Source organism: Rhinoderma darwinii, chromosome 8 (genome assembly GCF_050947455.1).
Source record: "Rhinoderma darwinii isolate aRhiDar2 chromosome 8, aRhiDar2.hap1, whole genome shotgun sequence".
In the NCBI taxonomy this organism is placed as follows: domain Eukaryota; kingdom Metazoa; phylum Chordata; class Amphibia; order Anura; family Rhinodermatidae; genus Rhinoderma; species Rhinoderma darwinii.
The window spans coordinates 19,366,980-19,389,182 of NC_134694.1; the positions used below are offsets into that span (position 1 = coordinate 19,366,980).

At 45.3% G+C, this 22,203-nt stretch overlaps 1 protein-coding gene and 1 pseudogene across 9 annotated transcripts in view; one reads left to right on the forward strand and one right to left on the reverse strand.

Annotated features, from left to right (window-relative positions):
• Positions 1-22,203, reverse strand: part of TEX28 (testis expressed 28) — a 210,802-nt gene that overhangs the window by 185,297 nt on the left and 3,302 nt on the right. For 8 of the 9 annotated variants that reach the window (XM_075835443.1, XM_075835447.1, XM_075835446.1 and 5 more), the window contains exons 2-3: positions 12,915-12,961; positions 8,489-8,589 (exon numbers count right to left, since the gene is read on the reverse strand). The gene's annotated coding sequence lies outside the window, so the exon portion shown is untranslated. Of the gene's footprint in view, positions 1-8,061; positions 8,089-8,488; positions 8,590-12,914; positions 12,962-22,203 lie in introns of all 9 variants that reach the window. The other variant, XM_075835438.1, reaches the window with a different exon arrangement.
• LOC142658967 (myosin-4-like) lies at positions 235-10,333 on the forward strand (annotated as a pseudogene).

The window sequence follows — 22,203 nt, forward strand, 5'->3', positions numbered from 1 at the left end:
ATGCAACTTGTAGAGTAGAAAATGGTCTATCACTCCCAAAAACACTTCCACCAACGGGAAAGGAATGGAACGAGTCAGGTCAGTGCACCACACTATAATAAAGTTACTTAGCAAAAGTTTTGTAAAGGCAGACAGCAATAATGGTAGCAAGTAGTAGCAGATCAAAATGTCTGGCTGGGAGAACTGAAGTACTGCAGAGGACACGAGTTGTACTCACTGTGGAGAAGATGAAGGATGACTGAGGAAACCAGCGTAATTTACAGGAGGATCATCATGTGCAGAGACCAGAGGTAAGGACTTGAAAAACAGAGAGATATCAGCCTCCTCTAGCAGCAGCACACTGTATCCCCAGAGGACGAGCAGAAAAACACTGCACCGTCAGACTCTCTAGACACTGGACTCGGGCTCTACTTTACTCCCCGGTTTCCACGTGTCTTAGGCCGCAGCGACACAGATCAAATCCGACAAGAAGGAGACACGCCGGCAGCTCAAATTCTCTCTGCTCCTTCGCTCCACAAGTACCTGAAGAATCCCCGGTATGTATGATCAGTCCACTTCCACAGCAGAGGTTTAGGTAAGCCGGTTTTAGCTTCAGTCAGCGGGAGAGAAAGAACTTATGCGTCCACTCTCATGCTGGTCCAGGCCACCATTATTAGCTATTTTAAAGGTAAAATTGCAGCCATTGTGAATTCATTTTGTTACGCAATGCAACATGAAAAAGCGAAAAATAGTCTGAATACTTTTTATATATTTAAGGGGTTATTCCCAACGTAGACATTTCTTGCATATCCACTGCTCTGGAACCCACACCTATATCGAGAACGGGGGTTACTTGACCTCCGTTTCACCTTGTGAGGAAGCCGCTGGCTGCTTATCATAGGCGTGGGCTCGTGGAGAGGGGAGTTACGGAAACAGCCGAGCAGTGCTTGCTCGGCTGATTCTGTAACTCCCATAGAATAGAATAAAAAGGGCCACGAGCATCCCAACCTGGAATCTGCGGATAGTTGTCACCTCACCAGTCCAAGCAGGGGTTTCGTGACACGCTTTTCACGCAAATCAATTTAGACAAATGTATTATTTATTTGAGCAAAGGGGACAGATGTTTGCATTTCACTAGACACTTCTTGAAAATGTCTGAAAAAAGTGACCTGGCTTAGATGAAGGGGTGTGACTTAAAATGTGCTGTAGTGCGACAAAAAATGTTTGTCTCAAAATACTGCCATAAACAAAGCCAATCCAGAGGTTGTATAAGGAAAAGAAAAGTGAAAAACATGTCTAGCAAGATGCACCAAATGTATTATACCGTGTGCGCCACTATGAATTTGGCGAACTTTCTGACTGTCTGGTTGGAGACCCTCATTCACATCTGCGTTCGAGGCTCCGCTAGGGGCCTCCGTCGCATATCTGGCAGGGATTACCAGAGACAATAGCGCAGAATGCTGCGCTATTGCATCTGGTAAAATCAAGGACACCCTGACGGAAAACCGACGTAACCCATTGAAATCAATGGGTTCCGTCGGCCTACAGCAATGTCCATTGTGCAACAGAACTTTTGCCTCCGTTATTCCCTTGTTCTGCTCCTCTGACGGAGCAGAACAACGGAATGTCACAACTCAGGAGGTGTGAACATAGCCTAAGTTTACGCTGTCCAAATGTTGGACAACATTAGTAAATCTGCCCCAATGGCTCTTCCTATGGCTTTTCTCTTTCTAAAATCTCAAAACATTACCATTTTTCATTGTTGTTTGACTTCATACTCTAATGAAGTTGGTATCAGCAAAGACATTTACCACTTAGAATAATCCTCTAATTCTCCCAAGTATGATACAAAACAACTGCATATTTTGCATGATATGATGTGATCTGAATGTATAATATCACGAATAAGGATTGTTTATAATTTTCTGCCTCTCGGCAATTCATTTATTGTATGATATATGTATGGCCAGCCAGAGCTTCTAAGTTTCTAAAGCCAGAGCCGGGATGATCAGCTTCAGTAAAAAAAATGGGTTGTCTTCAAACACAACACCTTTAAGCATACAAATTGTGAACTCAAAGGGTATGTTCACACAGGGCGGATATGCTGCGTACACTGGCGTAGCTATAGGGGTCGCAGCGGTCACAATTGCGACCGGGCCCCGAAGCCAGGGGGGCCCACGGCCCCCCGCACTACATCAATAAAAAGTTACTATAGTAACTCGGGCCGCGGGCCCCTGTTACTATAGTAACATACTTTACTTACCTTCCTGGTTCCGGATGGCAGCGGAGGTCCTGATGTAAAGCGCTGTGCGCAGCGCATGACGTCACCACGCTATGCGCCGCGCACAGCATCGAGACGACAGAACTCCCGCCGCGGCCGAAGAGGAAGGTAAGGTAAGCCCTGACTGGCGGGGTCTGACTCCCGGGACCCGCCAATCAGCTGTTTTGAAGGGGCCGCAGCACTCGTACGAGAGCTGCTCCCCTTCATTCCTGTCACTTCATTCGGGTCACACTGTGAATCCGTTTTGGCGATTCACAGTGTGGGCGAGTAGTGAAATGAAGGGGAAGCAGCTCTCGTACGAGTGCTGCGGCCCCTTCAAAACAGCTGATTTGCGGGTCCCGGGAGACACATCAGCTATTGATGGCCTATCCTGAGGATAGGCCATCAATGTTTAGGGACTGCACAACCCCTAAGCCTACGATGTAGCAGGCTTAGGGGACCCATGAGACAGGATCACAGATTGTGTGATCCTGTCTGCTGGGCCCTGTATCTAAGCCAATCACATGGTAGGCTTAGATACATGGCCCATGCGTGATCCTGTCTGCTGGGCCCTGTATCTAAGCCAATCACATGGTAGGCTTAGATACATGGCCCATGTGTGATCCTGTCTGATGGGCCCGTATCTAAGCCAATCACATGGTAGGCTTAGATACATGGCCCATGCATGATCCTGTCTGATGGGCCCTGTATATAAGCCTACCACACTGTCGGTTTAGATACAGGGCTCCAGCACACAGTAATCTTATACTGTATAAGATTACTGTCTGCTGGACCCGGAATCTAAGCCTATGTTGTGGTAGGCTTAGATACAGGGTCCCACAGACAGTATCACACATGGGCCCTGTATCTAAGCCTAACACACGTGTTACTAATCATTTTGTGTGTGTTTTCTTACAGGTTCGGTAGTTGAACTACGGCGGATTCCAGGACTACTTCGATGACGGCTTTTTTTTAATTAATAAAATGGTTAATGAGGGCTGTGTGGGGGTTTTTATTTCAATAAAATATTCTTTCTATTTCTTTGTGTTTTTTTTTAAACTATATTACTACCGCCTTAGTAATGGCCCCCGGCTGATTGACAGCATCCATTGCTAAGGCGGGGCTTAGTGTTAGCCGGTGCAGAGGCTAACACTAACCCCCTTTATTACCCCGGTACCCACCGCCACCAGGGGTGCTGGGAAGAGCCGGGTACGATCCAGTACCTGACCATCTGTAGTGATGGCCGGCCACTGGGGTGGTCGCAGGCTGGTATTATCAGGAGGGGAAAGGCCAAAAACAGTGGCCCTTCCCACCCTGGTGATGCTAGGCTGCTGCTGCTTTATTGTATCTGGCTGGTTATGAAAAATGGGGGGGAACCCACGTTATTTAAAAAAATAAAAAATTGGAAAGAACGATGTGGGGTCCCCCCCAATTTTCATAACCAGCCAGATGCAACACAGCAGCAGCAGGCAGCATTACAAGGGTGGGAAGGGCCACTGTTTTTGGCCTTCCCCAGCCTAATACTACCAGCCTGCGGTCACCCCGGTGCCTGCCCGTCACTAAAGATGGTCGGGGACTGGTTCGTACCCGGTTCTTCCCAGCACTCCTGGTGGCGGTGGGTACCGGGGTAATAATGGGGGTTAGTGTTAGCCTCTGCACCGGCTAACATTAAGCCCCGCCTTAGTAATGGAGGTTGTCAATCAGCCAGCGGCCATTACTAAGGCGGTGATAATAAAGTTTAAAAAGATACAAGCGCATAGAAAAAATATTTTATTGAAATAAAAAAACACAACCCTCATTAACCATTTTATTGAGAATAAAAAAAAACGCCGTAATTGAAGTCCTCGAATCCGAAGTCCAACAACCGAACCTGTAAAAAAACACAAACACACAAAAATAATCAGTAACACATAAAGAAGCAAAATTATTATTCTTACCTATCCTGGGTCCAGGGCTGGAGACGCAATGTCAGCGAGCTGGGCTCTGTATCTAATCCAATCATGTGTGATACTGTCTGCTGAGCTGTGTATCTAATCCAATCATGTGTGATACTGTCTGCTGAGCTGTGTATCTAATCCAATCATGTGTGATACTGTCTGCTGGGCCCTATATCTAATCGTATCTTGTGTGATACTGTCTGCTGGGCCACTGTATCTAATCCAATCATGTGTGATACTGTCTGCTGGGCCCTATATCTAATCGTATCTTGTGTGATACTGTCTGCTGGGCCACTGTATCTAATCCTATCATGTGTGATACTGCCTTCTGAGCCACTGTATCTAATCCTATCATGTGTGGTACTGTCTGCTGAGCCACTGTATCTAATCCTATCATGTGTGGTACTGTCTGCTGAGCCACTGTATCTAATCCTATCATGTGTGATACTGTCTGCTGAGCCACTGTATCTAATCCTCTCATGTGTGATACTGTCTGCTGAGCCACTGTATCTAATCCTATCATGTGTGATACTGTCTGCTGGGCCACTGTATCTAATCCTATTATGTGTGATACTGCCTTCTGAGCCACTGTATCTAATCCTATCATGTGTGATACTGTCTGCTGAGCCACTGTATCTAATCCTATCCATAGTTTATAGGGTCGTAGTGCTATAGATATGCTATGCTGTCTCATATACACACTTTTTTTTGGGCGGACACATATGTATTGGGGCTATTTCCCTGACATTTTAAGCCCTGAGGGTATGTTCACACGGCAGCGTCTGTTACGGCTGAAATTACGGTGCTGTTTTCAGGAGAAAACAGCACAGTAATTTCAGCCGTAATGGCATGTGCAGGCGTCTTTCGCTGCGTCCATTACGGACGTAATTGGAGCTGTTTTTCTATGGAGTCCATGGAAAACGGCTCCATTTACGTCTGAAGAAGTGACAGGCACTTCTTTGACGCGGGCGTCTTTTTTACGCTCCGCCTTTTGACAGCGGCGCGTAAAAAAAATGACCGTCGGCACAGAACAACGTAAGACCCATTCAAATGAATGGGCAGATGTTTGCCTATGCTATTGAGCCGCATTTTCGGATGTAATTCAATGCTAAAACGCCCGAATTACGTCCGTAAATAGGGTGTGTGAACCCAGCCTTAGTGACGCCCCTGGCTGCTAGTGCTGCATTGTTGGGTCACTTAGGAGACCCAGCGATGCAGCTGAAAGCTGCGGACCGTCGGCCATGAGAAGTTTGCGGGGGGGGGGGGCCCAGTAAGAATTTTTGCATCGGGGCCCATGAGCCTTTAGCTACGCCCCTGGCTGCGTATCTGCCTAGAGCGAGGCAGGGAATTCCAGTCGATAAACCGCACCGAATGTTTACGCTGCGGAAAACTGCATATAAAAGAAAAAGTTTCATACTTACGTAGCCATGGTGACGAGTCCCTCTGCCGTCCTGCAGCCTGACCTCCTGGGATGACATTTTATCCCATGTGACCGCTGCAGCCTCTGATTGACTGTAGTGGTCAAAAGGGATGAAACGTCATCCCAGGAGGCCGGCCTGGATGAAGCAGCACAGAATTCTGTGTAAGTATAATTTGTTGTTTTTTTTGTTGCGATTTTTGCGGTGGAATTGCAGCTTTTTGTTGTGGGTTTTACCTTCTCATTGAATTGAATGGGGGAAAACCCGCAAGAAAAAGCAGCGATTACCCAAATACAATTGACATGCTGTGGATTAAAAAAACGCACTGTCAATTTCTGAGAGTTTTTACCGCTCATGATTTACGCAGCCTGTGGATGAGATTTGTTCAAATCTCATCCACTCTGCTGCTACTGTATTATACTGCAGATTCTCCGCAACGAAACCCGGTGCGGAAAATCCGCAGTATTTATGCTACGTGTGAACTTACCATTTCTATGTCTTCCTTTTTAGCGTTCTCTGGAGGATCAAATCATCCAGGCTAACCCTCTGCTGGAAGCCTTTGGCAACACTAAGACGCTGAGAAATGACAATTCCTCTTGTTTTGTAAGCATTAGTAGCAGATATGGGTTATTTTCTATTTTGAACCGTACAAAAATACAGTCATGTTTTTGCTTTTGCTTCATTTAGGGTAAATTCATTCGAATTCACTTCGGAACCACTGGAAAACTGTCTTCAGCAGATATTGAAACATGTAAGGATGAGTATGTAGATAACACTAGACTTTAGACTGTTACATGTGCCTATAGTCATATAGTCACCAGTTTTACGCATATACCTGCAGGAAAAATTTTAAATTAATGATTTCTCTTTCTGCTACATTTTGCGGCTTATGACGTGTTAACATGGCCCATTTTATATACAACTACAGATCTGCTGGAAAAGTCCAGAGTAAGGCTGTGTTCACACAGAGTTTTTTGCAGGAGGAAAATTCCTCCTGCAAAAACTGCTCCAGACATTTTTTGCACAGTGGTTTGACAAAAACTCCTCAAAACACTTGTCGAGACGTTTTCTCCCCGTTTCTGATTGATTGAAATGGGGTTTTGGGGGCGGAAACCGCCTCAAGTTGGGTCATGTCGCTTCTTTTTACTGCGACACGTTTTTTTTCTCGCTTTAAAAAAACTTGTCTGCCTCCCATTGAAATCAATAGGAGACATTTTCGGGCGGTTTTTGACGAGTTTTGCGGAGCAGTTTCCGCGCCAAAAAACTCGTCAAAAAACTCAGTGAACAGGGCCTCACATTCCAGCTCTCAGCTGAAAGAAGCTACCACATCTTCTACCAGATCTTCACAAACAAGAAACCAGAGATTGTCGGTAATTTCACATTTATAAATAATAAATGACCATGTAAAAAAACTTTACTCGGTGTGCCACCATATGGTGCCTTCATGAGTTAACATATTCTACCCTACAAGAAAGGCTGGGACTTAATGTATGCAACCAAGAGTAAATATTCTATCGGAATTCCTTCCAGTATTATAAGTAATAACAACTGTTAACGTAACGGTTTTCCATAGATTATAATTACATTCATTGTTATTGGTATTATAGGGAATTTTTCAGTAGCTTTGACCCGGCAAAATGCTGATAGTGCTATATACAGGATAGAGAGCAGTGTAATGATACCTGTGTTCTCGGTCATGCAAATTGTACAACCGAGAAATCTATTTTTTCATAGCGATTGAGTAATAATTTCTTACCATTTTTAGAAGTGTTAATTCTGTAGTTTGAATTTGTATTATAAGTTATGTTATTGCAATAGCCCATGGTTTTGTTGTTTTTAGACATGCTTCTTGTCACCACCAACACATATGACTACCCTTGGATCAGCCAGGGTGAAATCGTTGTGAAGAGTATTAATGATGACGAGGAACTGTTAGGCACTAATGTAAGTAGTTAACAACTTTATTGTAAGGAACCTTTACATAAAATAGTAAAATGTTGTTGTTTACTCATCTTGTTTATTTCATATCTTAACAGACTGCTATAGACATCCTTGGGTTTAGTTCAGATGAGAAGTTTAGCATCTACAAAATGACTGGTGCTGTTATGCACAATGGCAATATGAAGTTCAATCAGAAGCAGAAAAAGGAACAGGCTGCACCAGATGGCACTGAAGGTTAGTGGTTATTGGCTTGGTAAAATAATCATGAACATTTATAATCTACAAGGAATAATGTTGTGCTGTGTATTCTATATCTAGTTGCTGACAAAATTGGTTATTTATTGGGTCTCAACTCTGCTGACTTGCTGAAGTGGTTGTGCTACCCGAGGTAATACCCACAAGTATATTTGTGCAAACTTATGTTCTCCATTACGTTAAATTCTCATACACACTGCTATATTACAGATTCACGTTGTATGAAGAATTGATAAGGCACCCATAAAAAATGTATGGGACCATACTGTACCTCTGTATGCAGTTTTCATATGGAAATCTATAAGAAAAAATAATCATGGCATGTTCCATCACATCATATTAGAGAGGTATTCGTCTATAAAAGCATTGATTCATAATTTGGAACCTTAGGGACTCTGTGTGCCACCGAGAAGGTACTCATGGCTTTGAGTGTGCATGAGCCCTAACAGAAAAAAATTAATGAAAAGCCCACAATATAGAAGGGAGAATCAAAAAACAGAACTCCTTTAAATTTGGAAGCCTTCAAAACTGTATAATACTTTTCTCTCTTATCTGTTAGTTACAAGGTGCTGAATGCAAGTGCAATTCCTGATTGCCAATTTATTGACACTAAGAAAGCATCTGAGAAACTCTTGGGTTCAATTAATGTGGACCATACACATTACAAATTTGGACACACCAAGGTATATAAACAGTACCTGTTAGTCTTCTTGTTTGATTCAAGCATTTATCTTCTTTGGCCTCTAAAAATAGTCTTCTGTGTCTGAAGGTGTTCTTAAAAGCGGGTCTCTTGGGTATGCTGTAAGAGATGAGAGATGAAAAGTTGACACAGCTGATCACTCATCTTCAAGCTCTTTGTAGGGGTTTCCTAATGAGAGATGAGTTTAAGAAGATGTTGGATAGAAGGGAACATTATTTTTTGTGGCACAAATTCACAACCAATTGGTTACTTGATAAAAATACATTAATCAATTCTCTCAAACAGGGAAGCTATATTTATCATCCAGTACAATCTCCGATCCTTCATGAATGTCGCACACTGGCCATGGATGAAGCTGTACTTCAAGATAAAGCCTCTCCTGAAGAGTGCCGAGACAGAAAAAGAAATGTCAAACATGAAAGACGAGTTTGAGAAGACAAAAGAAGCTCTGGCTAAGTCAGAAGTGAAGAGGAAAGAGCTAGAAGAGAATTTGGTTGCCCTTGTGACGGAAAAAAAACGATTTGCTTCTCCAGGTTCAGATGGTAGGAGGTTTAATACACGCTTTTACACACAAATATCTTTAATTTACTTGTGATTAGTAGTATAAATGGCTGACCTATATCTGAAAATCTGCAGGAATCTGATACTTTGGCTGATGCTGAGGACAGGTCTCATAAAAAGCAAGATCCAACTGGAATCTAAACTAAAGGAGGTCAGTGAGAGACTTGAAGATGAGGAAGAAAGTAATGCTGAGTTGACAGCCAAAAAGAGAAAGTTGGAAGACAAATGCTCTGAATTGAAGAAAGATATTGATGACTTAGAACTTACTCTGGCTAAAGTTGAAAATGAAAAGCATGCCACAGAAAATAAGGTAGAGTTACAGAAGATAACCTTTATTTCCAACGTAATAAACAAATCTATGCTTTATGATAATCTTTATTTGTAGGTTAAAAATCTCACAGAAGAATTGGCTGCTCTAGATGAAAATGTATCTAAAATTATCAAGGAGAAGAAAGGCTCTTCAAGACGCGCATCAACAAACTCTCGATGACCTTCAGGCTGAGGAAGACAAAGTCAGTTCTTTGACCAAAGACAAAACAAAGATGGAGCAGCAAGTAGATGATGTGAATAAAATATTACATTTTGATAATTTCACTTATGTTAAGAATCTTGAATCTTCTTATTTAATAATTTGATTACATTTCTTGTCCTTTCAGCTTGAAGGTTCCTTAGAGCAAGAAAAGAAACGTTGCGTTGATCTTGAAAGGACCAAAAGAAAGCTTGAAGGTGATGTCAAGATGTCTCAACAAACAGTCATGGATCTTGAAAATGATAAGCAACAAAATGAGGAGAAATGAAAAAAGTTTGTATTTATGCTTATTTTTTTTAATGACAAATAATTTTAATTCAGCAGATACAAACATATTGCATATTCATCATCCTCCACGGAAAAGACTTTGAAATTACCCAACTCCAAGGAAAGATAGAGGATGAGCAGTCCCTGGGATTACAAATGCAAAAGAAGATCAAGGAACTGCAGGTAGAGCACCATGAATCAAAACAATGTCAAAATCTTTTTCATTACACTTTTCATTCAGTCTGATAATCAACCTTTGTTGTCTAGTCTCGTTCTGAAGAACTTGGGGAAGAAATGGAGACTGAAAGGGCAGCTCATGCCAAGGTTGAGAAGCAAAGAACTGACCTTTCTAGAGAACTGGAAGAAATAAGTGAGAGACTTGAAGAGGCTGGAGGTGCAACATCTTCCCAGATTGAGTTAAATAAGAAGCGTGAAGCAGAGTGCCAGAAATTGAGACAATTTGGAAGAAGCCACCCTTCAGCATGAAGCCACAGCTGCTTCCCTGCGCAAAAAGCATGCTGATAGCGTAATTGAGCTTGGAGAACAGATCGATAATCTGCAGCGTGTCAAACAAAAACTGGAGAAAGAAAAGACTGAGCTGAAAATGGAAATTGATGATCTTGCCAGTGACCTGGAGAGCATCTCCAAATCTAAGGTAATGTCATGTCCTTGATGCCAAGATTATCCCTAAATTGTGAAAAGACTCATATTAATATTTATTTTTGTAGGCCAAACTTGAGAAGGTCAACCGTGTAGTTGACGATCAACTGAGTGATATGAAGTTCAAGGATGAGGAGAACAAGCGCTTGATTAATGACCTCACTATCTTAAGATCTCGTTTTCAGTATATATAATATAATAATTTTAAAACATATAACGTATAATATAACTAACAATCATTTTCATTCAAAAAGTCTTGACTGATACAAGCTTTGGCATCCAGTGCACCTTACAAGTGCCTCTAGTAATCCTCTAGAAATGTAAAAAAAAAAATCTGCCTATTAATTCAGAAAAATCTTTCAATTTTTACTTATGCTTATTCTCATATTTCCAGTCTTTCCAGATTACCAACCAAACAAGCCTATATCATTTGGAATTCACAAGCTTTTGGGGCAGATTATCGGAATACTACTGCACGCCGATTTATATTTTATTCAATCACTTAAAAAATAAGTAAATTTGTATGTTAATAAAAGAAACTCAAAGTTTTTCTAATAATCTTAATATAGGTGAGCTGTCTCGTCAACTTGAGCAAAAGGAATCCTTGATTTCTCAGCTCTCCAGAGGAAAGCAGGGATTCAGTCAGCAGATGGAGGAGCTCAAGAGACAAAAGTAATAAATCGGTGAAGTTTAGACCAGATTCAGTAGTGGAAAGCTCTGTAAATGTCTACAGAAACAGTATATTGTTGTGTATTCCAGGCTAAAACCACTCTGGCCCACTCCTGACACATGGAATACCATAATGGTACACATGGGAAAGTTTTGTTTTGGCCAGAGTGTCCCTTTAGGAACATAAGGATGTGCTGCTGTAAATCTGCCAGGACATTTGTACCATGTACAGACCTGATCAGTACATTACTACCCAAGTATCCATATGTGAAATGGGTCTTCCCAGCTTAGTATGTAATACCATATTCCTAGAATATGCCATCACATGCTGATCGGTGAGGGACTGACTGCTGGGAGTGGGACCCACACCAATGAAAGGGTTGTGGTACTCGGTACATGTAACGTCAATGGCCGCGGCCCGTCGTTCTGACTTACCCTCCGAAAGACTGCGGCCATGGAAACATGAGCTCCATGCAGCGTCTTCCTCCTGTGAAACGCCGGCACTCACTTCCTGGATCTGAGACTGTCTCCCGCAGGGAGTGCGCGCACAATTGCAGGAAGTCTGCAATCAGTCCAGAATGCTGCTGGACTATAAAAAGGGCTCTGCCCTGTTGATCTGTGCCTGAGCGTTGTTGTGTACCTAAAGTTTGTCTTGCAAATGGTCTCCTAGTGTTTTCCAGTTCCCAGTGTTAACAGTTGCTGCTGACTGTACCCTGTTGTGTCTTCCGCTTCATCTACTGCGTCACACCCCGCCGGGTGTCCGTCTACTGCCAGAGCCTTATCTTCAGCCTGAATCACCACTACTGTCTGCATTGCCTCAGGTACCCTTTCTGGACTATAGACTTTGTACTGTACCTGTTTGGCCAGCTGCTATCCCGCTACGCGGTACGGCCCAGTGGAGTACACAGATTCTAGTAAGAGACGGATTTGCTCTGTCGAGGTGAAGTATCTGGTATTGCAGTGCAACTAAAACCAAGAAGGCAACAGCACAAAGACTTCCATTCCAAAGATTAAAAACTTGCAGGTTTATTCACCACCACATGTGAACATGCAACGTTTCGGCTTAATGCTATGATTTTCTCAAGCAAATACAAAGTGTTATGTGACACACCACATACAGTATATATATATATATATATATATATATATATATACAGTATTTATAGTTGCCTAATGCAATCAAATCTCATCAGTGCATTAATCAATTCATCAAACAAAAAAAGATAAAAAATGTACAATAAAAATAATACATATAATATTTTATCAAGTTGTTGTAATTTTATTAGCGTACATTAGATACATATTAGGGCACATGGACCTCAGTCCTAAGTGGGGGACCCCCTCTTTAAGCATAGCAACATAGTTGTCAATTCACATACTATTGTATAGACAGACAAAAATTCCCCTCTCAATAAAAACTGATCGTCAAGGTTTACAGAAGTTCATCTCAGTTATAACAATAACTATAAAGTTCTACAGAGCAGGCAGACATGGTATTAAAGGGTTTATCCCAGAATTGTTTAATCGCTGGGGGCCCCGCCGATCGCAAGATTTCCTCAACAACACTTGGCTACACGCAGTTAGCTGTAGACAGGACAGAGACAATATATATGATCCAGCACTGTGCTCAGCCAAGTGCTGCAGAGGAAAGCCGATGGGAGCCACATGGCATGTAGCTGAGCACTCCAGATATTTTACATTGTGATTTCATGAAATAAAAATACAGTAATCACAATACCTGAGTTCATGAAACTTTCAGCATTGCTTCTTAACCAGGCAACATGTCTAGAAAGAGTAAAAAGATATTTACATTGTAGTAATGATACTGTTTATATATATATATATATATATATATATATATATATATATATATATATTTATTTATTTTTTCAAACGTTTGTTTGAAGCCCGATTTTTCATTGGTTTAAAAGTTGTCTTTATTCCTACATAATATTGATGGTTATGGATTCTTTCTATCATCTCCAACCTCTCATAACACACACTTCTTATGTACTATTTATTATTATTATAAGCGGGGCACACATTGCGCTTATCGCATACACCACTACACACATTCACTTTCCCTGGAGCTGCACCGTTCCTCTGTTATTGGACTTGAGGCGTCCGGCACCGGTCGTACTGTGCATGCGCAGGGAGCCGCGCAGTGTTTCTCCTGGTGTCGGCCCCGGCGTATGCGCACTGGGTACGGGAGGTGTGGTGCTTGGTCCTGCCCCCGCCGTCGCATTGGACATGCGCGGAGGGCCACGATGTAGGGTCGCCCTGGCATGTGCGCTTTGTGCTTGGGTGGGGGGTGATCTCGTGCTGCACTGGGCGTGCCCGGAGTCCTGCGTCATGCAAAATGACACCGGTGTCTGACGCATTCGCATGGCGCTCTGACGGAGAGCAACGCCAAGTATAAAAGCTAATATATATATATATATATATATTATCCAAAAATGGTGACAGCATTCTGCGAACACTAATGGCACCTAAATATTTTGATCAAATTGTGTGAGCCCACCTGCCATGATAAGGCGACCTCTATGAACCTACACTGCTCATACACCCAGAACTGGGACGAAGCCTACATATACCTGGGGATGGTAGGAGCTAGCATTAAACTAAAATCACTCAGGGCAGAATAGGAGGGGTGCAAGATCAAAAATGGAGACAGATAACCCCTCATGCAATACATAAGAAAAAACAAAGTTTGATCAGCACATTCCAACAAAATGAAACAAAACGTGTATACACGTGCAAGGAAGCCTGAGACTATATATACACAGTCGAGTCACATTATTATGACCACCTCCTACTTTCGACATTGAAAGTGCGTAGCCCATGAAGGAAGTGATGTGTCGTGGGCTGGCTGGGTGGGTATATAAGGTCTGCCATAGGCCGTCTGAACACATATCACTCGTTGTTGCCATGGGTAAAAGGGGTAATTTATCACAGTTGCAAAAAGGGATGATTATTGGTTTTCGTGCCAAGCATGGCAGTATTACTCAAACAGCGCACTTGCTGTGGTGAAAGTGTATCGTGAGTGGACAAATGTCACCACTTGGAATAACCGACGTGGAAACTACGGAGCACCACATGCCATTGATGTGAGAGGTGAACGTCGGCTATGAAGGTGCACGAGGGCCGAACGACACTCTACAGTGGAACAACTCACAGTGAAAATCAACAAGGAGGCCACCAGACGTGTGTCTAAAACAACAGTTCAGCAAACCCTACTGCTTATGGGGTTCCAAAGCAGACGGCTGGTCACTGCTCCTATGCTAACAAAGTTGCATCAGAAAAAAAGACTTCAATTTGCACGGCAGTATGGGAATTGGACCACCGATGATTGGCAAAGGGTTGCCTTTTCCGATGAGTCACGTTTTCTGCTTCATCGAACGGATGGACGTTGGCGTGTCAGGCAAGAAACATCAGTGAACAAACTCAATGCAAGCATTGCTGGAAGAGCACAAGCTGTTGGTGGGCAGCGTTATGGTCTGGGGAATTTTTTTATGCCATTTTTTGGACCCACTCATCCATGTGGAAGGCACTCTGAACAAATTTGGGTATGAATCCATTGTTGCAGATCACGTCCACCATACATGCTGTTTGTCTTCCCTGGGGCAGATGGAATATTCCAGCAAAACAATGTGACATGTCACACGGCTAGAAATGTCCGACAGTGATTAGAAAAGCACGACCAAGACTTCTAAGTACTTCCCCGGCCCCCTAATTTGCCAGACTTGAACCCAATTGAGCATCTGTGCGGCCATCTTGTTCGCTCTATGGCCCCCACGCACCCTCCAGTAAATGTGGGATGCACTGCAGTCAGCATGGCTCCAGATACCGGAGCCAACCTACCAGCACCTTATTGTAAAGGATCTACCAGACACAACTTCTGTGTCGACGCCCATAGGTAATCAGTCTGCACCTGCTTCTATGTCTGTGAGACTGACTCCATCTTCCACCACCCAGGATGGCAGGCTTAGGAGTGGGAGAGCCTATCACAGCCTGGCCAGACGGAGCTAGCTCCCGCCCTCTGTCTATTTATACCTGCCTTTCCTGTTCCTCCTTTGCTTGTGATTCTTCTCTGTTGGTTTCCTGGCCCTGCTGCAGCTTCTTGAACTACTGATCCTCTGCTTGTGATTGATCTTGGCTTTTCTGACTACTCTTCTGCTCTGCGTTTTTGTACCTCGCTCATCTCCTGGTTTGACTCGGCTCGTTCACCTCGCTTGTTGCTCACGGTGTTCCCGTGGGCAACTTCCCCATTTCCCTGGCTTCTTTGTACCCTTGTCTGTTTGTCTGTCGTGCACCTATTGAGTGTAGGGACCGTCGCACAGTTGTACCCCGTCGCCTAGGGCGGGTCGTTGCAAGTAGGCAGGGACTGAGTGGCGGGTAGATTAGGGCTCACTTGTCTGTTTCCCTACCCCGACATTACATAATCACAAGCCCATATACCTAGTCTACCCTGGTCCCTGACACTACTATGGACCCCCTTGAGACCCTGGCTCAGCAAATGCAGGGCCTCTCCCTACAGGTCCAGGCCCTGGCTCAGAGGGACAACCAGCCTGATGCTACCCTGGTAGTGCCCCTCACCTCACCTCTTTCACCCCACCTCAAGTTGCCTGACCGGTTCTCAGGGGACCGGAAGACTTTTTTCTCCTTTCGGGAGAGTTGTAGGCTCTATTTTCGCTTAAAGCCCCACTCGTCTGGTTCTGAGAGCCAGCGGGTGGGTATAATTATGTCCCGGCTCCAGGACGGGCCCTAAGAATGGGCCTTCTCCTTGGCTCCTGACGCCCCTGAACTTTCCTCCGTTGATCTTTTCTGCTCTCGGGCTCATTTATGACGAGACTGACAAGACTGCCTTTGCCCAGAGTCAGCTGGTGACCTTACGTCAGGGTAAGAGACCTGTTGAGGAGTATTGTTCTGACTTTAGGAAGTGGTGCGTAGCTTCTCGGTGGAATGACCCTGCCTTAAGGTGCCAGTTTAGATTGGGTCTGTCGAACGCCCTGAAAGACCTGCTAGTTAGCTATCCCTCTTCTGACTCCCTAGATCAGGTTATGGCTTTAGCGGTACGACTTGACCGACATCTCAGGGAACGACGACTTGAACGTGTTTGTGTTTTCTCCTCTGACTCCCCCATGATGCCTCCCGAGGTTCCGTTGCTTCGTTCTTCCACGGAAGACTCGGAGGTACCTATGCAACTCGGGGCCTCCGTGTCCCCCCAACAACGTAGAGAGTTCCGCAGGAAGAATGGTCTCTGCTTCTACTGTGGGGATGACAAGCATCAAGTGAACACCTGTCCTAGGCGTAAGAATAAGCAGCCGGAAGAACTTCCGCGCCTAAGTGACCATCGGGGAGGTCACTTGGGCGCACAGGTATTTCCCGTAAATATGAAACGTAATAAAATCTTGCTTCCCTTTCAGGTCTCTTGTGGTGGTAGGTCTGCTACCGGCAGTGCCTTCGTGGATTCAGCGTCTTCTGCTAATATTATGTCTGTGAAATTTGCTATGTCTCTAGCTATGCCATTGATTGATTTGCCTAAACCTGTCCCGGTAGTGGGTATCGATTCCACTCCTCTTGCTAATGGTTATTTTACACAGCATACCCCTGTTTTTGAACTCCTTGTGGGCTCCATGCATTTGGAGCAGTGCTCTGTACTGGTGATGCAGGAATTATCGTCCGATTTGGTTTTAGGCCTTCCCTGGTTGCAGTTGCATAATCCCACTTTTGACTGGAATACTGGGGATTTTACCAAATGGGGTAATGAATGCATGACGTCATGTTTTCCTGTTAATTCTATTTCTCTCCCTGAGGTGAACACTCTACCTGAGTTTGTTCAGGACTTCGCTGATGTTTTCTCTAAAGAGGCCTCCGAAGTGTTACCACCTCATAGAGAATACGATTGCGCAATTGATTTGGTACCAGGAGCTAAGCTCCCTAAGGGTAGGATATTTAATCTCTCTTGTCCCGAACGTGAAGCCATGAGAGAGTATATCCAGGAATGCCTGGCCATGGGTTACATTCGCCCCTCTACTTCTCCGGTAGGTGCTGGCTTCTTCTTCGTAGGGAAGAAGGATGGTGGTCTTAGGCCATGCATTGACTACCGAAACTTGAATAAGGTCACTGTAAGGAACCAGTATCCCCTTCCTTTGATTCCTGATCTCTTCAATCAGGTTCAGGGGGCCCAATGGTTCTCTAAGTTTGATCTACGGGGAGCTTATAACCTTATCCGCATCAAAGAGGGGGATGAGTGGAAGACTGCGTTTAACACGCCCGAAGGTCATTTCGAATACCTCGTCATGCCCTTTGGGTTGTGTAATGCTCCCGCGGTCTTCCAGAATTTCATAAATGAGGTTTTAAGAGACTACCTGGGGGTATTTCTTGTAGTGTACCTTGATGACATACTTGTGTTTTCCAAGAACTGGTCCTCCCACATTGAGCATGTCAGGAAGGTGCACCAGGCCCTTCGGGAAAAAAACTGTTTGCTAAGACAGAAAAATGTGTGTTTGGGGTGCAGGAGATACCGTTTTTGGGTCAAATCCTCACTCCTCATGAATTCCGCATGGACCCCGCCAAGGTCCAGGCTGTGGCGGAATGGGTCCAACCTGCCTCCCTGAAGGCGTTACAGTGCTTCCTGGGGTTCGCTAATTATTACAGGAGATTTATTGCTAACTTCTCGGTCATCATAAGCCTCTTACGGATCTCACACGCAAAGGTGCTGATCTCCTCCACTGGCCTCCTGAGGCTGTCCAGGCTTTTGAGGTCCTTAAGAAGTGCTTTATCTCGGCCCCAGTGCTGGTTCAGCCCAACCAAATTGAGCCATTTATCGTGGAGGTTGACGCGTCCGAGGTGGGAGTGGGGGCTGTCTTGTCCCAGGGTACCAGGTCCCTCACCCATCTCCGCCCCTGTGCTTACTTCTCCAGGAGGTTTTTACCCACTTAGAGTAACTATGATATTGGCAACCGCGAACTCTTAGCCATTAAATGGGCATTTGAAGAGTGGCGCCACTTCCTGGAGGGGGCTAGGCACCAGGTAACGGTCCTTACCGACCACAAGAATCTGGTTTTCCTAGAATCTGCCCGGAGGCTAAACCCGAGACAAGCTCGATGGGCGTTATTTTTTACCAGATTCAACTTTTTGGTCACCTATAGGGCTGGGTCTAAAAATATTAAGGCTGATGCACTGTCGCGTAGCTTCATGGCCAGCCCTCCTTCGGAGGAAGATGCTGCTTGTGTTTTGCCTCCAGGTATAATCATTTCCTCTATTGATTCTGATTTAGTCTCTGAAATTGCGGCTGATGAAGGTTCAGCTCCCGGGAACCTTCCTGAGAACAAGCTGTTTGTTCCCCTGCAATTCCGGCTAAGGGTACTTGGGGAAAATCATGACTCTGCACTATCTGGCCATCCAGGCATCCTGGGTACCAAGCACCTCATTGCCAGAAACTATTGGTGGCCTGGGTTGCTCAAAGACGTTAAGGCCTACGTCGCCGCTTGTGAAGTTTGTGCTAGGTCCAAGACTCCCAGGTCCCGACCAGCGGGCTTTCTATGTTCTTTGCCCGTTCCCCAGAGACCTTGGACCCATATCTCCATGGATTTCATCACCGATTTGCCTCCATCTTAAGGCAAGTCGGTGGTGTGGGTTGTAGTAGACCGCTTAAGTAAGATGTGCCACTTTGTGCCCCTCAAGAAACTACCCAATGCTAAGACGTTAGCTACCTTGTTTGTCAAACACATCCTGCGTCTCCATGGGGACCCTGTCAATATTGTTTCTGACAGAGGGGTACAATATGTTTCATTGTTTTGGAGAGCCTTCTGTAAAAAGTTGGAGATTGATCTGTCCTTCTCCTCTGCCTTCCATCCTGAAACTAATGGCCAAACTGAGAGGACTAATCAGTCTCTTGAACAATATTTAAGGTGTTTTATCTCTGACTGTCAATATGATTGGGTCTCATTCATTCCCCTCGCCGAATTTTTCCTTAATAACCGGGTCAGTAACTCGTCAGGGGTCTCCCCCTTTTTCTGTAATTTTGAGTTTAATCCACGGTTCTCCTCCGTTTCACCTGGTAATTCCAACAATCCCGAGGTAGATGTCGTTCATCGGGAACTGTGCACAGTCTGGGCCCAGGTTCAGAAGAACCTAGAGGCGTCCCAGAGCATACAAAAGACTCAGGCAGATAGAAGATGTTCTGCTAACCCCTTGTTTGTGGTCGGGGATCTGGTGTGGCTATCGTCAAAAAATTTGCGCCTAAAAGTCCCGTCCAAGAAGTTTGCTCCCCGGTTTATAGGGCCATACAAGGTCATTGAAGTCCTTAACCCTGTCTCCTTCCGACTGGAGTTGCCCCCGTCTTTTCGAGTACACAACGTGTTTCATGCCTCCCTCCTTAAACGCTGCTCCCCGTCCTTGGCTACCTCGAGGAAACCTCCGGTCCCTGTTCTCACCCCTGAGGGGGTAGAATTCGAGGTGGCCAAGATTGTGGACAGCAGGATGGTCCAAGGCTTCCGTCCAGTACCTGGTCCATTGGAGGGGATACGGGCCTGAGGAGAGGACTTGGGTACCCGCCCGGGATGTTCACGCTGGGGTATTGCTCAGGAGGTTCCACCTTAGTTTCCCCAATAAACCAGGTCCACCTAGAAAGGGTCCGGTGGCCCCTCATAAAAGGGGGGGGTACTGTAAAGGATCTACCAGACACAACTTCTGTGTCGACGCCCATAGGTAATCAGTCTGCACCTGCTTCTATGTCTGTGAGACTGACTCCATCTTCCACCACCCAGGATGGCAGGCTTAGGAGTGGGAGAGCCTATCACAGCCTGGCCAGATGGAGCTAGCTCCCGCCCTCTGTCTATTTATACCTGCCTTTCCTGTTCCTCCTTTGCTTGTGATTCTTCTCTGTTGGTTTCCTGGCCCTGCTGCAGCTTCTTGAACTACTGATCCTCTGCTTGTGATTGACCTTGGCTTTTCTGACCACTCTTCTGCTCTGCGTTTTTGTACCTCGCTAATCTCCTGGTTTGACTCGGCTCGTTCACCTCGCTTGTTGCTCACGGTGTTCCCGTGGGCAACTTCCCCATTTCCCTGGCTTCTTTGTACCCTTGTCTGCTTGTCTGTCGTGCACCTATTGAGTGTAGGGACCGTCGCCCAGTTGTACCCCGTCGCCTAGGGCGGGTCGTTGCAAGTAGGCAGGGACTGAGTGGCGGGTAGATTAGGGCTCACTTGTCTGTTTCCCTACCCCGACATTACACTTATTGAGTCACTCCCAGACAATCTAGCTGCTGTCCGTGCTGCACAGCGGTTAATCTGGATATTAGCTGGTGTCATAATAATGTGACTCGACTGTGTATATATATATATAAGCACCGAGCTCTAATTTGTGGCATGTGGGAGGCATAAAAGCTGGATTGAAAGCAAAGTTTTTTAGCCAAATGAAACCTCAGAAATCAGATCAAGTGGTGTGGGATGATTGTGCGATGCCTGCTGTTCGTTGACGTGCCACTTATCACCACTTTTCGCAAAACGAGAGGGACAGAATCCTTGAACTGAAAGACCTTGGTTTATCACTCCGGTAGATCGCTACACGCCGAGATGTCAGAACTGTTCAACGTTGCGTGTCCCAGAGGTTGGGAGAACAACAACTAATGGGAATGACAAGAGGTGCGCAGAGGTGAACCTCTGCACAAACAGATTATCTGATTTGAAGAATGGCATGTTTATCCATTCTGTACTGAAAGTGGAATTGGATGTCACATCCCAAGCCTAGGGCGGCAACCAGTGTCGACACAAAGAATCAGAAGGCATTTGAAAGACATTAGGCTCTGAGCCAGACGTCCAGCTACAGGTGTTTTATTGACCACATGCCACTGCTCTCAAAGGCTATCCTGGAGCACAGCAGGACAGCAATGGAGGCTGGAATGGAGGTCTATCCCCTTCAAAGATGAATCCAGCTTTTGTCTCGGACACAATGATTGCCAGAAATTGGTCTGGAGATCACGTGTGCAACGCCATGTAGAGGCCTTCACAAGCGAACGTCACACCGTTCTTCCCCCCAGGATTATGGTGTGGGGTGGCATAATTTACGGTAGTCGAACCCCTCTAGTCTTTATTTCAGGTACACTAACAGCTTGGCGTAACATTGATTTGGTCATGGGACCAGTGGTATGGCCATTTCTCCAAAGTGTTCCAGAAGCAGTTTAACAGGACAACGCCAGGCCACATGTTGCTCGTCCTACTGTGAGCAGCCTGCGTGGCCTAAATGTGCTACTGTAACGTCTGTGGCCACGGTTCTTCGTTCGGTCGTTATCCTCGACGGCCGTGGCAATGCACATCTTACCTCGCTGCAGCGTCGTCCTCCTGTGAGGCGCCGGCACTCACTTCCGGACTTCGAGTGTCTCCTGCGGGCGCATGCACGGCCTTAAAGGGCCAGTGCGCGCATTTTTGCAGGAAGTCTGCAATCTAGCCCAGGATGCCCTGGGCTATAAAAAGGGCTCTGTCCTTTTGCTCTTTGCCAGAGCGTTGTTTGTTACGCATCGTTTGTCGTGCTTATGGTCTCCCAGTGTATTATAGTTTCCCAGTGTACCTTGCTCCTGTATCCCGTATCCTGTTTCCGTGCTACCTAGTTCTAGTGCCGTGCTATTGCCGTGCTGTGCTACAGTCTACGCTTGATCTGCTACGCCTCACCTGACGACTTCCCGCCCCCTGGTCCTGGACATGCCTGCCTCGCTACTGCCTACGATTGCCTCAGGTACCCTCTCTGAACTAATTGAACTCTATACTTACCTGTTTGGCCAGCTGCCATCACGGTACGCGGTACGGCCCAGTGGGTTCACACTCCGCATCGTGACAGCTACCATGGTCTGCAGTGTCTCCGGACTTGTCTCCCATCGAGCACATCTGGGACGTCATTGGTCGGCAATTGCAAAAAAAGTTGCACAAACCAACCTTAATGATTTGCGTGCCCAAGTGCATTCAGCGTGGCATAACATCCCTCAGACAACCTTTAATAACCTCATTGATAGCATGCCAAGGTGGGTAAG